The following is a 13,624-nucleotide window of genomic DNA, read 5'->3' as shown; positions in this document are numbered from 1 at the left end:
TGCAGCAACATGGTTGGAATGAGAGACTCTCATACTAAGGGAAGTAAGTCAGAAGGAGAAAGACAAATACCATATCATTTATATCTGGAATCTAATATGTGGCACAAATGAACCCATCTACAGAAAGAAACAAACTCATGAACATGGAGAACAGGCTTGTGGCTGCCAACCAACAGGGAGAGTTTGGGATTAGTAGATGCAAACTATTGCATTTGGAGTGGATAAGCAATGAGATCCTGCTGTATACTACAGGAAACTATATCCAAAGTCTTGTGATGGCACATGATGGAGAATAAGGTGAGAAAAAAAATGTATAACTAGGTCACTTTGCTGTATAGCAGAAATTGACAGAACATTGTAAATTGAATATAATAAAAATTTGTTTAAAAATATTTCATTTGAAGAGGGAAGCATTATCCTAATAACAAAAACAGACAAAGAAATTACCAAAAAAAAAAAAAGCCAAACTGTAGACCAATCTCTCATGAACCCAAAAATATATTAAAAAATTATATACCAGAACCCAATGAAATGCATCACAGGTATTCAAGGCTGGTCTGACATTTGAAAATCAGTTATTGTATTTCATCACATTTACAAGCTAAAAAAGAATTACATTATCATATCCATAGATGCAGGAAAAGCAGTTCATAAAATCCAATACCCATTTATGAAACTTCTCAGTAAAATAGGAATAGAAAGGAACTTTCCCAACTTGATAAAGAATATCTATAAAAACTTACCGCTAATATACTAATAGCATACTAAATAACAATAAGAATCCAGAGCTTTTCCACTAAGATCAGGTACAAAGAAAAGATATCCCCTCATCATTTTTTTTGAATATCATACTAGAAGTTCTAGCTGATACAATAAGATAAGGAAATAAAAGGCATACCGATTAGGAAGGAAGAAATAAAACATCTTTGTTTACAGATGACATCATTGTCTCTGTAGAAAATATGAATGAATTGACCAAAAAATTCCTGGAACCAATAAGTGATTATATCAAGGCTGTGGAGTACAAGGTTAACATACAAAAGCTTAGTATCGGTTTCCAGGAGTTAAGGGTGGAAAAAGGATGAATAGATGAAGTGCATGAGATTTTTTAGGGCAGTGAAAATACTTTGTATGATAACTGATAGAAGGACATCATCATACATTTGTCCAAATGCCTAGAATTTACAGCACCAAGAGTGAACCATAATATAAACTATGGATATTGATCAATTATGAATGTACCAATGTGGTATGTCAATTGTAACAAATATACCACTCTGGTGGATGACACTGATAATGGGAGACATTAGGCACATGTGGGGCTAGAAAGTGTGTGGGAAACCATTGTCTTTACCCTCAATTTTTCCATGAAACAAAAACTGCTCTAAAAGAAGTCTTAATTTTTCTTTTTAAAGAAAGGGCGATTTACACAGAGTAAAAGATATCTCCAATACCTATATCCAACAAAGAATTCATAGCCAGAGTATATAAAGTACTCTTTAATAGCAGTAGGAACAAGACAATGCAAATAAAAATTCTTAAAATAGTTGAATACCCATTTCACAAAATAAGATGTGCAAATGACCAATAAATATATGAAAAAGTACTCAACTTCATTAGTCATCAAAGGAATGGGCATTCTTAAAAGATCAATGAAATATCATTGCACATCCTCTATAATATCTTAAATTTCAAAGACATGATACGCCTCTGATTCTCCCCCTAGCCCAGGAACTTCCATATGACACAAGTGCAGCCCTAAGAAGAAAGACAAAAAAAAAGACAATACACCAAGTGCTATTATAAACAAGGGTACACAGAAATTTCATACATTGCTTGTGAGAGTGGAAACTGGTTCAACTGCTTCAGGTAACTATTTAACATGACCTATGAGAGCCCTTTTTATGACTCAGCAAGTTCATTACCAGATATATCAATAAATAATGCCATGTCATAATTGTCTAGGGAAATATCAGACAAGTCAGAATGTGATATATTTAGATTTTGAACAGCTGTTAAGTGGTCAAAAGATTAACTTTCCCTAGAAAAAGAAAGAAATGTAACTTTATTTTTATTAGTTTATAGGAAATAAGACACTAAAAGAATTCCTGAGGTGTTAACTCAGGTGAATAAGAATTTTTCATTACCATCTGGGTACCCCTTTGGATCTACTGCAGCATTTATAGAGGCCAAGCTTCCCACAGGCTGCTTCCAGCTTGTCTGAGCACAGCAGGACTATTAGTGCTGGTCCTTTACTACAGGATGCATAGCTCTTCTAATTGATGACTCTAGCCATCAGCCTGACAAAGTTTTCCTAGAATTGTACTGCAGTCTAGAAAGTCTTCCAATCAAACCCATTTCATCCCTCCTACCTTCACACATGTCAGTCAAAAGCAAATACAGACAACAGAAAGTTGTCTCAGTAGAAACCAGGATCCCTTAATGACAATGACCTAATTGTCAAAAGACACACATTAAGTTTCCCAAGGTTACTTTACTAGCAGAAATAAAATAGTGGCACCAGAAAACATTGAATCAGACTTGACTAAGACTCAGACTCTGTGTGTAAGATCCAGAGAGCTTGAACACTGTACATGAGGTATATCAGAGTAAGGCCACCCAAGTTATGTGCCTTGGTCAGCTCCAATGACGGACTAAGGTATGCAAATTTTGGAGGGACTTCTACAAAAAAGTGTCCTTTTATCAGAGGACAATTAGCCCTGTATAGATTTTCTCAACAAATGCAAAGAGTATTTATAAAAGTGAAGCCACAGACAATGAATAGTCGAGAGAGTTTTCTTAAGTCTTGCTTGTTTTTCTACATCTTGGGCAAGCTGACTGGCCAAAAGCTACCAAGGTGTCTGTTCATCCTTAAACAGGCTAAAAGAGTTGTCTGGGGAGGCCATTTTCATTTTTTATGGGATTTATGGGTTTCCTGAGAAATTCTATAAGTATGAAATAGCTACTAGTGCCTTCTATTGAGGCCTACACTTTAATTAGGCCCTGTCTTCACAATTTCTCAGTGTGTTTCTCACAAATAAGTTAACAAATTAATGTCAGTGGTTATTGAGTTGTACTCAGAAAAAGAAACAAAAACTATGTGACAGGCAGTGATGTTTATAGATGGGGGTAAATATTTTAAATGGATGACCATAGACATTCTCTCTGTGAAGAAGAGGTGGTTTTTGAGCTGAATCTTCTGTGATTATATGAATCAGTCATGCAAAGATTGGAAAGATAGATTCTCTAGGCTAAGTGATCTGACATTAGAATTCATTTGTCTTTTTCTTGGAACAAAAAGAAAGGCAAAGGTGCTTGGTCTATCTATAAGCCAGGAGAGGATCTGTGAGTTTAGAGAAGTGGGGCATAGTAAAAGGTCTTCACTTTCTGTTTAGGGAGGGGGCATGTGGAAGTTCCCAGGCCAGGGATCAAACACATGCCATAGCCATGACCCAAGCCACTGCAGTAACAACACCGAATCCTTCACCTGTTGCACCATAAGAGAACTCCCAAAGCTTTCACACTTTAAGTGAAATGGGAAGCCACTGAGCCACATGATTTTATTCATGTTTTAAAAAGATTACAGGGAGCTCCCTTTGTGGCTCAGTGGTTAACGAACCCAAGAAATCTCCATGAGGACACGGATTCTATCCCTAGCCTTGCTCAGTGGGTTAAGGATCCATTGTTGCCATGAGCTATGGTGTAGGTCATAGATGTGGCATGGATCTCACATTGCTGTGGCTGTGGTGTAGGCCAGCAGCTGTAGCCTGGGAACTTACATATGCCATGAGAGCAACCCTAAAAAAAAAAAAAAGCCAAAAAAAAAAAAAAGATTACACTAGCTGCTCTGAGATAATGAACTGGGAGTTGAAAAGAGTGAAAGCAGGAATATGGGGGATGGCAATTGATCATATCATTGGAAATAGAAAGTAGAGATGGATATCATGATATATTTGGAGACAAGTGTATCAGGTGTTCTGTAGAGTGTTTGCGTGGGGTGAAAGCAGGAATGAACACTGACTCGAGATTTTACATTTCCATCCACTATTTACAGAAAGATTAGTTGAGGAATCCTCTATGGACCAAATGGGCTTAGAATGCCCCTTTGACATCCTAATGAAGATGTCAAGTGGATAGTTTCATATATGAAACTGGAACTCAGGAGTGATATCAGTGCCAAGGACACATATTTGAAATAATCAGAATATGGATAGTTTTTAAATTTTGAAAGTCACGTAACTACATGAGATCTCTTAAGGGAAGGGGTATTTAGGAAAAGGAATACTCAGGATGCAGCATTAGGGTACTTCAAAATTTAGAGACTGAATAAAGAAGGACAACTTTTAAAAGGAGACTCAGAAGTCAAGAGAAGAAATTATGTCAAAGACTATGAAAGGTCAAATAAGATAAGGACAGAATGTAACAACCATTGGATTTAGTGATACAATAGTTATTGGCCACCTTAACAAAAGTAGTTTCAGTGAACTGTGGGAATAGAAGCCCACATGTTCCATTGTAATATGAGAGAAGACTAAGAACAGTGGTTGACATGCAGGTGGTTGTAAAAATATTTTGATGAAAGTTGTTTCATCAAGTGGTTCCTGTAAGATTGCTTAAATTCTATAAAATGTCCTTAATGAATTATTGCATAAGGCACTGGTAGAAGTGGGGGGTGCAATACTTCACACTTTGGAAGACAGAAGAAAAGTTGACTTGGTTATCAATTCCATATATCTCAAAGCTTGGCTATAAGTCTCTGAAATTCTAACAAACTGACTAAAAAGATTAACCTTCCCATGGAGTTAATTCACATGCATGCAGCTAGAATTAGCTGACTTTGCTATTTCCTACAAACTCTGTTTCTAAACTCTTTAAAATCTGTCTTGATGTCAATTGGAAGTTGACATAACAAGCACCCAAACAATTGTTTGTTTACATCAATTCATATACATAATTTCCCCTCAAAAATAATAATATATTTAGATAATTCTAGAGGAGTAGAAAGAGAATGCTGGGTCCAAACAAGAAAATGTTTGAGCATAAGGAATTTAAAAGATGTTTTTAAGAGTTCCTACTGTGGCACAGTGCGTTAAGAATACAACACCAGCAGCTCAGGTTGCTGCAGAGGCATAGGTTCCATTCCTGGTGAAGTGGGTTAAATGATCTGACATTGCCAAATCTGTGGTGTAGGACATAACTGCAGCTTGGATTCAGTCCCTGGCCTGGAAATTTCCATATGCCATGGGTGTGGCCATAAAAAAAGATGAATTTAAAGTAATATAAAAAGTGTATTTGAATTTGAAAATATTCTCCAAATATAAATATTGAAATCTAAAGAGTTCCTTTATACTCTCATATTCTACCTCACCAGTCAAACAAACAAAAACTATTGTGTCAATATATGGCCAGATTTTTATACTATCTTCTTTTTTCTAGTTGAGTGATAAATGAGATCACTGGTTGTTAAAGACACACACATACACATGCATATAAATAATAAATGAAATCCAAGTTGATAAGACATGGGCACAAATTAGTAAAGATTCCTAATACTCCATGAAGAGGAGGTTGTGGTAATAGGTAGGAATACCTCCATAATCAATGTGACAATCATTTAAGATCCCTGCAAAAATTGCCCTTTTTTAAGGGCAATTGAAATAATTGATTCCACACTCCAGGTACAGTTCTTTACCTATATTATCACTAAGCCTTAATATAAGACTAAAGAGAAGTATCATTAACTCCCATTTTATAGATGAGTCAACTTGGGCTCAAGGAGATAATGGCAAATCTAAATTCACACAACTATTAAGTGGTGGAGCTTGGATCCAAACCCAGGCCTTTCTTCATTCAGTGTTGTAATTTTTCTACTATGCTACATTACTTCCAAAAACAAGGTCTGAAATAATTTGAGTCTTCTAGAGGTGACTAGGTACACAAAACTGTTTCACAAGAGGACACCTGTGTATCTGTCCCAAACCAGACACAAGGCATATCCTAGAATGTTTGGATAACTGTCAAGAACAAGTCAACATTGAAAAGAAATTTAGGTGATACCTAGATTTTGAATTTTTTCCTACTGTAAAAAATTTCTACTGAGCAAGATATTAGGATATACTACATTGAAGTTATATGTATTCCCAAACTTGTAAAAATCCACTTCTCTTCCTCAACACACATACACACACTCCTTGCTAACTACCAAGCGTGGAAATGGACAATCTCACTGCAATCTTGGGTATCTATCAAAGCAGTAAGAAAGGATATGGTTGACCACTGACAATCGACACACCTACTGAAACTGAACATTTTCCCCCGAGTCTCATTGTCTATTTGCCTTCAAAGTCTGATAATGTTTAATCAAGTGATGTTGGGAAGAGTAATTAATAAACAATGATTTCAAGAAAAGAAAAAGTCTATTCAGTTGAGATACTGAGAAAGTCTGTCACTCTATTTCACTTCATAAATATTACATTTCTTAAACTTTTTCTACCAACTTCATGGCTTTCATCTAAATAGTGCATGATAAAAACTAATCAGATTCTCTCTGAAACCACAAAATCTTGGATGAGAATCAATGCTTGAAAACACTCATGACTAAGTTTTGCTATTTTTAGGTGCAGTTACACTTACCAGCCCCAAATTATATAGCCTGATTGACCAGGTCTTTATGAAATCTGTTGTTGTTTTTAAAATTATGTTGCTTTCAGACTGATTGTTGTTTGAAATGCATTGATTCCAACATAGTAAATGAAAAGATGCCTATACTTAGTAGGGAGTAAATTCTAATTATTTTATACAGAGGCAATGAGTAATCAAACAAGGAAAGGGAAAGTGAGTAAAAAGAGGCAATGTCATTGTAAAGTCAAAACAACTGCTTCCTAGGAAGATAAGAAAGTCATACCAGACTCGGCTTTCACAGTATAGCTCATGGCTTCCTTTGAAGGAAATAACTCAAAGAACTAGGGCTATAAATCTGAGTGTTGTGATTGAATCCTATTATCTACCTATGCTTTTTAGTTATTATGTCAGAGAGTAGAGCCTTTGTAGTGTTAGCACTCATCTCTCTTTATTTTTAAATATAATTTCTACTTGCATGCTACTTTACTTTCTTGCATTTTCAGAGTTAACTTATGCATCAAAATACTCCTGGAAAATATACCAATAAGAATAATTTTCCCTGCATGCACTGCATATGTCATAAAGCCCAGGCAACTAAAGAAAAACTCATAAATAATTCTGTGTATTCTTGTGTGAGAAACCAATATCATTTAAGAATTTGTAGCTTCCTGGTAAGTAATATAATCCATTAGCAATCCACCCAGTCAATACACAGCTAGTGAATCAAGAATGGTAATAGAGCAATTCAATGACAGTCTGAGATTTCCATATAGTTAGAGCCAGAGAGGCCTCATGCACTGTCATATCCTACTTTATTAAAATTTTAAATTATAAACACTTTGTGAGTCTGCAAAAAATCTATATAGAACTAGTTACTTGTTCTGATCTCTAATATCAATTTACATGATAAATAAACATATATTTGATAGGCTGCTAACGCCAATTTCTGAATTTAATTCCCTATGCTTAATGAACCTCATAAATTTGATCTAATGCCTTCCCAAATTAATACGTTAAGTCTAAATTGACTTGTATTTCATAAGTACAAATTTGTTCACATTTAAATTAATCTTGAAGAAAATATGTATTACATAGAAATGTGCATTTTATAGTCCTCATATATGAGGGTCCTTATTTTATTCATTTGGTGCTTTTAAAAGGGAAATAAATAACTAGCTCAAATAATCACATGCATAACAATTGCTAATTTCTTGCAAATGTTTTAAAGAGGAGACGTTCATTATATATGACTCACTGCCCACTGAGTGCAAGCCCCTAATCTAGGTGTTGTGAAATATAGCTAAACCATAGTTAAGATATAAAACTTTGCCCAGGAACTTCAAGCCCATGTCAATGGATTCTATTCATCTGCGTATGTTTTTTCAATATAATTTTCCATTTATTTTATGCTTCCTATGCATGCTATCATATTTCCTTATTTTTATATCTATTTTATTATATAGACTATATAAAATGCACATTTATAGAAAACAAATATAACCCCCATTTAGAGAGAAAAAAGGCTTACATATAGAATCTTAAAATATAATATCATAAAATCATATAAGCACAAAACAGAGTATATATAAAGACCACGGTATAAATGTGGATAATAGAGGGAGAAACAACAAAATTATCAAGATGAGTAAGTCCAGTGTTAAGTATGAAAGGATGTAAACAGAAGAGAATTATAGGATGTCACATTTGGATAGATCACAGCCAATTATTTACTCAGCAGATATGTACTGAGTACCACCTTTGTGTTGAGCCCTGTGTGGAGTAGAAAGGACTTAGAGGTGATTAAAAGAGACATAGACTCTGCCTTTGTAGAATGTATAGCTTCTGGAAGTAAGGGCAGTAATATTAACCAAGTAATCATTCCAGTCAGGGCTACAAATTATGAAAAGCGCTGTGTTGTGAGCACAGAGAAGCCTCATCTCAGCTAAGGCCTGAGGTGTGAACAGTTCCTGTGTGCATTTGGGTGGAGGAAAGGGTTAGGGAGTACTCTTATTCCCAGAAAAGGGGAAGAGGCATGGAAAGGTGTCTTGAAGCAGGAGGCAGCGAAGCACATCTGAAGAAGAGATGGAAACGTGTGTCTGAAATGTTGAGTGGGAGCAGAGAGTACTGTAAATTGAGACCACAGATATTGTTGAGGGTCAGTAGATGTGTTGTCCTGGTGGCCTTGGAAGCATTTGCAAGAATCTTTATTCTAAGCATAAGAGGAAAGTACTGAAACATTTTATGCAGAGATGATTTTTTAAAGGATTATTCCAGCTAGAGGATGGAGATTATATTGGAGGGGTTCCAAAATGAAGGCAGTACCAGCTAGGTGCAATAGTTTAGGCACAAGGTTGCAGTACTGTGGGTTAATATGCTGTGCTATAAGTGCAGATGGAGTAGAAATAGATTAATATGAGAGATGTTTAAGTAAAGAAATCAAAAGAACTGTCATTTAATTGAATTAGGCAGGGGGGCAAAAATTACGTCAAAGATAACTCTTAGTTCTCTAGCTTGTTCAACTGGTGATGTCATTTACTAGAACTGGGAATCCTAGAGAAAGACAAGATTTGGGAGGGATAATGGAGTGAAAAATCATTGTTTGAGTTTTCGGTGTACTAGATTTTGAAGTGTCCATGAATAGATGACATGTAAAATTTTGGATAGAGCTATGAAGCTGGACTAGCAATTTAATTAAAGAGACTCGCTAGCCTTCTCCAACATTTAGCTGAAGAATGAGCGAAGAAAAGAAGAAAGAAGGAATGGAAGTATGGAAGGAGGTGATTTCAGAGGTAAAAATGGTACTGGAGAATCTATGTTATCTAATAGCCCCAAAATATACTATTTATCTTCATGATTTCATATCAGATTATGGACTTCTGCTCTATGATTTAAGACACAAGATTTTTTTCAGTTTCACCTTAGTTTAGATCACAAGACATGTACTTACTACCAGAATGCCAGAGAAGGAAAAGTCCTGTTGAATGGCAAACTCATATGGACATACTCAGCCGGCTCTTTTCACTGCAAAACGATCTGCATGGAAAGCGGGATTACAAATGATGGTTAATGATAATTAGATCTTAGTTATGAAACTGTTAACAGCATCAAGATTTAACAATCTTATGCTTTTCTCCTGGAAATCCCTAGCTATATGTCCCACGAGTCTCAGAACCTTGGTACCTTTTTCTCTAGTCATTGTTTAGAGAAGGTAACCCAGTTCTGGTTTTTCAGGTTCTTAGTTTCTATTCTTCATGCTAATATAAACTTTTTGTTTCCAGATCATTTTTCAGACAGGATTGTTGTACTTCCCCTTCACCCATAAACAAAAGAGCTGGAAGCTCCTCTGATGATGATAAAAACATACCTATGTTATAAAAAGTAAAAAGCTACTTAAAGATTTAAAGAAGAAAGTAAAAATAAGTTGAATTCCTACTATGTTAAGATAATCACCATTAACACTTTCATAATTAATTCATGCATTTTTTTTTTCTTTTTTGGCCGCCCCATGGCATATGAAGTTCCCAGGGCAGGGGTCAGATCTGAGCTGCAGTTGCTGCCACAGCTGCGGCAACACTGGATCCACAACACATTGTGCCAGGTCAGGGATGGAACCTGCATCCCAACGCTCTCAAGACCTAACCAATCCCATCACGGTGTAGGGGAAATCCAGTTCTCGCAATTCATGCACATTATCAGGCAGCCTTTATTATTATTTATGATGAAGATCATGATGATGATGTTCCTTTACTCTCTTTTCTGTACTTCATTTTCCAAGACTATCAGACCAACTAGTTCTAAAAACCTGCTGCTTACCTTTTCATACATTCTGTGCCGATTATATAATGAAATAGATACGTGAGAGAGAGAAATACATTTTTGTTATTTATGTTATAAAAATAGGATTATATTTTTTCCACTGCTCAATTTCATTTTTTTTTCATTTAATGTGAAAATTACCTCCTTTTAAATGCTAGGTAATAACATGGATGGCAGATACACTATGGTATAAATATGCCATATATACACACACATATATATAGACATACATATATAGTAATATTAATTCAACCGCTTTCTGTTTTCTATGCTTCCATCTGTTTCTACTTTTTACCAGAAAAATGTTACAACAGACATACTTGGGAAAAAATATTTGTACTTTAATTTATTTGGCATACTGTCCCAGGACCCATATTACTTAGTACCAAAATCTGTTTATCTTTCAAGAGGGCTGTGACAATTCACATTTCCATCAGCAAGGTATGAGAATACTACAGCACTGTGAGCAGCAGGTGTTATCACTTGATTTAATTTCCCAATATGAAGTGCACAAAATGATGCAACTGTATTACTATGATTTAGATTTTCTTGCTGCAGAGGTAGAGAATAAGTTCATGCTTTTCTCTAAGAATTTTAGAATTTAACTTCTACATTTTTCTAAAATATTTATTTTATTTATATAAACTTTATCTAGATTTGGTTTTCATCCTAAATGGATAGTGTGTTTTATCAGAGACATTTAGTAAATTAATCATCTGTATACCACCAAATCGATATATCTATTTTATTATATATAAAGTTTCCATGTATACTGGTTTCTATTTATAGAGACAATATATGTAATAATTGTTTTATTTTATTTTCCTCTTTCATTGTAGTTACAAAAATCTCTAAACAATGTTAAACAATAAAGGAGAAAGCTATGCGTGCCTTGTTACTGTTTTTAATAAAAATGACTTTAATGATCCACCATTTATAATGATGCTTGTTGCTGATTTTGGCAGCCTCTACAATATTTAAGTAGCTACTTTCTATTACATTAGTGAGTTTTATTTGGAGTGGCTTCTGAGTTTATAAAATTACTTTTTAGCACATAGCAATAATCATCATATGGTTTCCCTTCATTGATTGAAAGACACTATAGGTTGAAAGATTTCCTTATATTTAAAGATCACTGCATTCCCTGACATAAACACTTATGGTGTAGTATATATTTATTATATCTTACCAAGCCTTGGTTTCCCATACATTTATTTAGAATTTTTGTGTCCACATTAATGAGATTGGTATACAGTGTTGTTTGTTTCATTTTGTCTTTTTCTAGCTGCTCAGGTATTGATATAAAGGTAATAATGGCTCTATTAAATGAATTGGAGAATTTTGATTTGGTAAATGAATTGGGGAGCTTTCCAATATATTTCATACCATATGGTTTTGTTAATTTTAATATTTTTAAATTTGTGAATCTTTTATGGCCCTTCTAAACTTTTCACAGATAATGTCATTAACCAGGCTTTTTTCTTTTGGTCAAGAATTGATAATTTATGATTTTTCTTTTTTAACTCAAATAATATGAATTATATGGCATATTTCTTAATACTGAAATACCTTCCATCCCTGAAAAAAAAATATAGATGTACTATATATATATACACACACACACACACACACACACATACACATATATATGTATACTTCTAATTTAACATAACTGTACTTTTCTGCATGTTTATATGCTTATTTAGATTAACTAGTGGTTTATTTATCTTTTTGGTTACTTCAGAAAACTTAAAAAAAACTTTTGAACTTATTAATTCTACATTTTATCTTTTTACTAACATAACGACTCCTGCTTTTACCTTTCCTAATCCCTTCCTTCTACTTCATTTTGGAATTTTCTTTCTCTACATTATTTAAGTATTCATGCATTCATTTTAATTTTTCAAAATTTTCACTTTTATTTGTTATCTCTCCTAAATTTTAAGAAATTCTTCAGTTTTGTTTTTTAGAAATCATTAGAAAGAAAATGTGTTTAGTGTAGTGCTTTAATGTCCAATTGGAAGAACTCTTCTTTAGTATTCATTTCTATACTTAGAAAAAAAAGCTTTTTTATTACATCTATGCATACGTACATATTTATTGCTAAGCATAAGTTCTATTTTTAAAATATTATAATATATTCATTAATATCATTAAATATTCTAAATCTATCATTAATAAATTCCATCTAAAAAAAGAAACTCTTTGTCATTAATTACTTAGTTATCCTAAAGTACACTGGATGCATGACAATAAAATTTCTGATGACTCTTTTTCTTGACTTACCAACTGGCAGAATAATGACTTTGTTCACTGGTGTTCTGCAAAGGAGATCAATAAGATTTTTTAAAGCAGATCTTTAATTTTATTATTTTTTTACATTTTTATAATTTTTAATTGTTATTTCCCCAATACAATTTTTTTTCTACTGTACAGCATGGTGACGCAGTTACACATACATGTATACATTCTATTTTCTCACATTATCACGCTCCATCATAAGTGATTAGACATAGTTCCCAGTGCTACACAGTAGGATCTCATTGCTAATTCATTCCAAAGGCAATAGCTTGCATCCATTAATCCCAAACTCCCATTCCACCCCACTTCTTCCCCCTCCCTCCTGGCAACCACGAGTCTATTCTCCAAGTCCATGATTTTCTTTTCTGTGGAAAGGTTCATTTGTGCCATATATTAGATTCCAGATATAAGCGATATCATATGGTATTTTTCTTGTTCTGACTTACTTCACTCAGTATGAGAGTCTCTAATTCCATCCATGCTGCTGCAAATGGCATTATTTTGTTCTTTTTATGGTTGAGTAGTATTCCATTGTGTATATATACACCACTTCTTCCTAATCCAATCATATGTCAATGGACATTTGGATTGTTTCCATATCTTGGCTAATGTGAATAGTGTTGCAATGAACATGCTGGTGCTTGTGTCTTTTTTAAAGAAAATTTTGTCCAGATACATGCCTAAGAGTGGGATTGCTGGGTCATATGGTAGTTCTATATATAGATTTCTAAGGTACCTCCATAGTGGTTGTACCAGCTTACATTCCCACCAAGAGTGTAGGAAGGTTTGCTTTTCTCCACACCCCCTCCAGAATTTGTTATTTGTGGACTCTTTTTTTTTTTTTTTGTCTTTTCTAGGGCCGCACCCACGGCATGTGGTGGTTCCC

At 34.3% G+C, this 13,624-nt stretch overlaps 1 protein-coding gene across 4 annotated transcripts in view; it reads right to left on the bottom strand.

The window, feature by feature from the left end:
• The window catches only part of LOC110256311 (uncharacterized), a 611,762-nt gene that overhangs the window by 444,231 nt on the left and 153,907 nt on the right, over positions 1 to 13,624 (bottom strand). For all 4 annotated transcript variants that reach the window (XM_084990011.1, XM_084990015.1, XM_084990014.1 and 1 more), the window contains exons 4-5: positions 12,724 to 12,758; positions 9,569 to 9,654 (exon numbers count right to left, since the gene is read on the bottom strand). The gene's annotated coding sequence lies outside the window, so the exon portion shown is untranslated. The remainder of the gene's footprint in view (positions 1 to 9,568; positions 9,655 to 12,723; positions 12,759 to 13,624) is intronic.

Source organism: Sus scrofa, chromosome 13 (assembly GCF_054392235.1).
Source record: "Sus scrofa isolate SSC_HxYL_T2T_F1_AM1 chromosome 13, Sscrofa_HxYL_maternal_Yorkshire_Landrace_v2.0, whole genome shotgun sequence".
In the NCBI taxonomy this organism is placed as follows: Eukaryota; Metazoa; Chordata; class Mammalia; order Artiodactyla; family Suidae; genus Sus; species Sus scrofa.
Note: the sequence above shows the minus strand (reverse complement) of the source record. Positions and strands in the feature narration are given on the sequence as shown.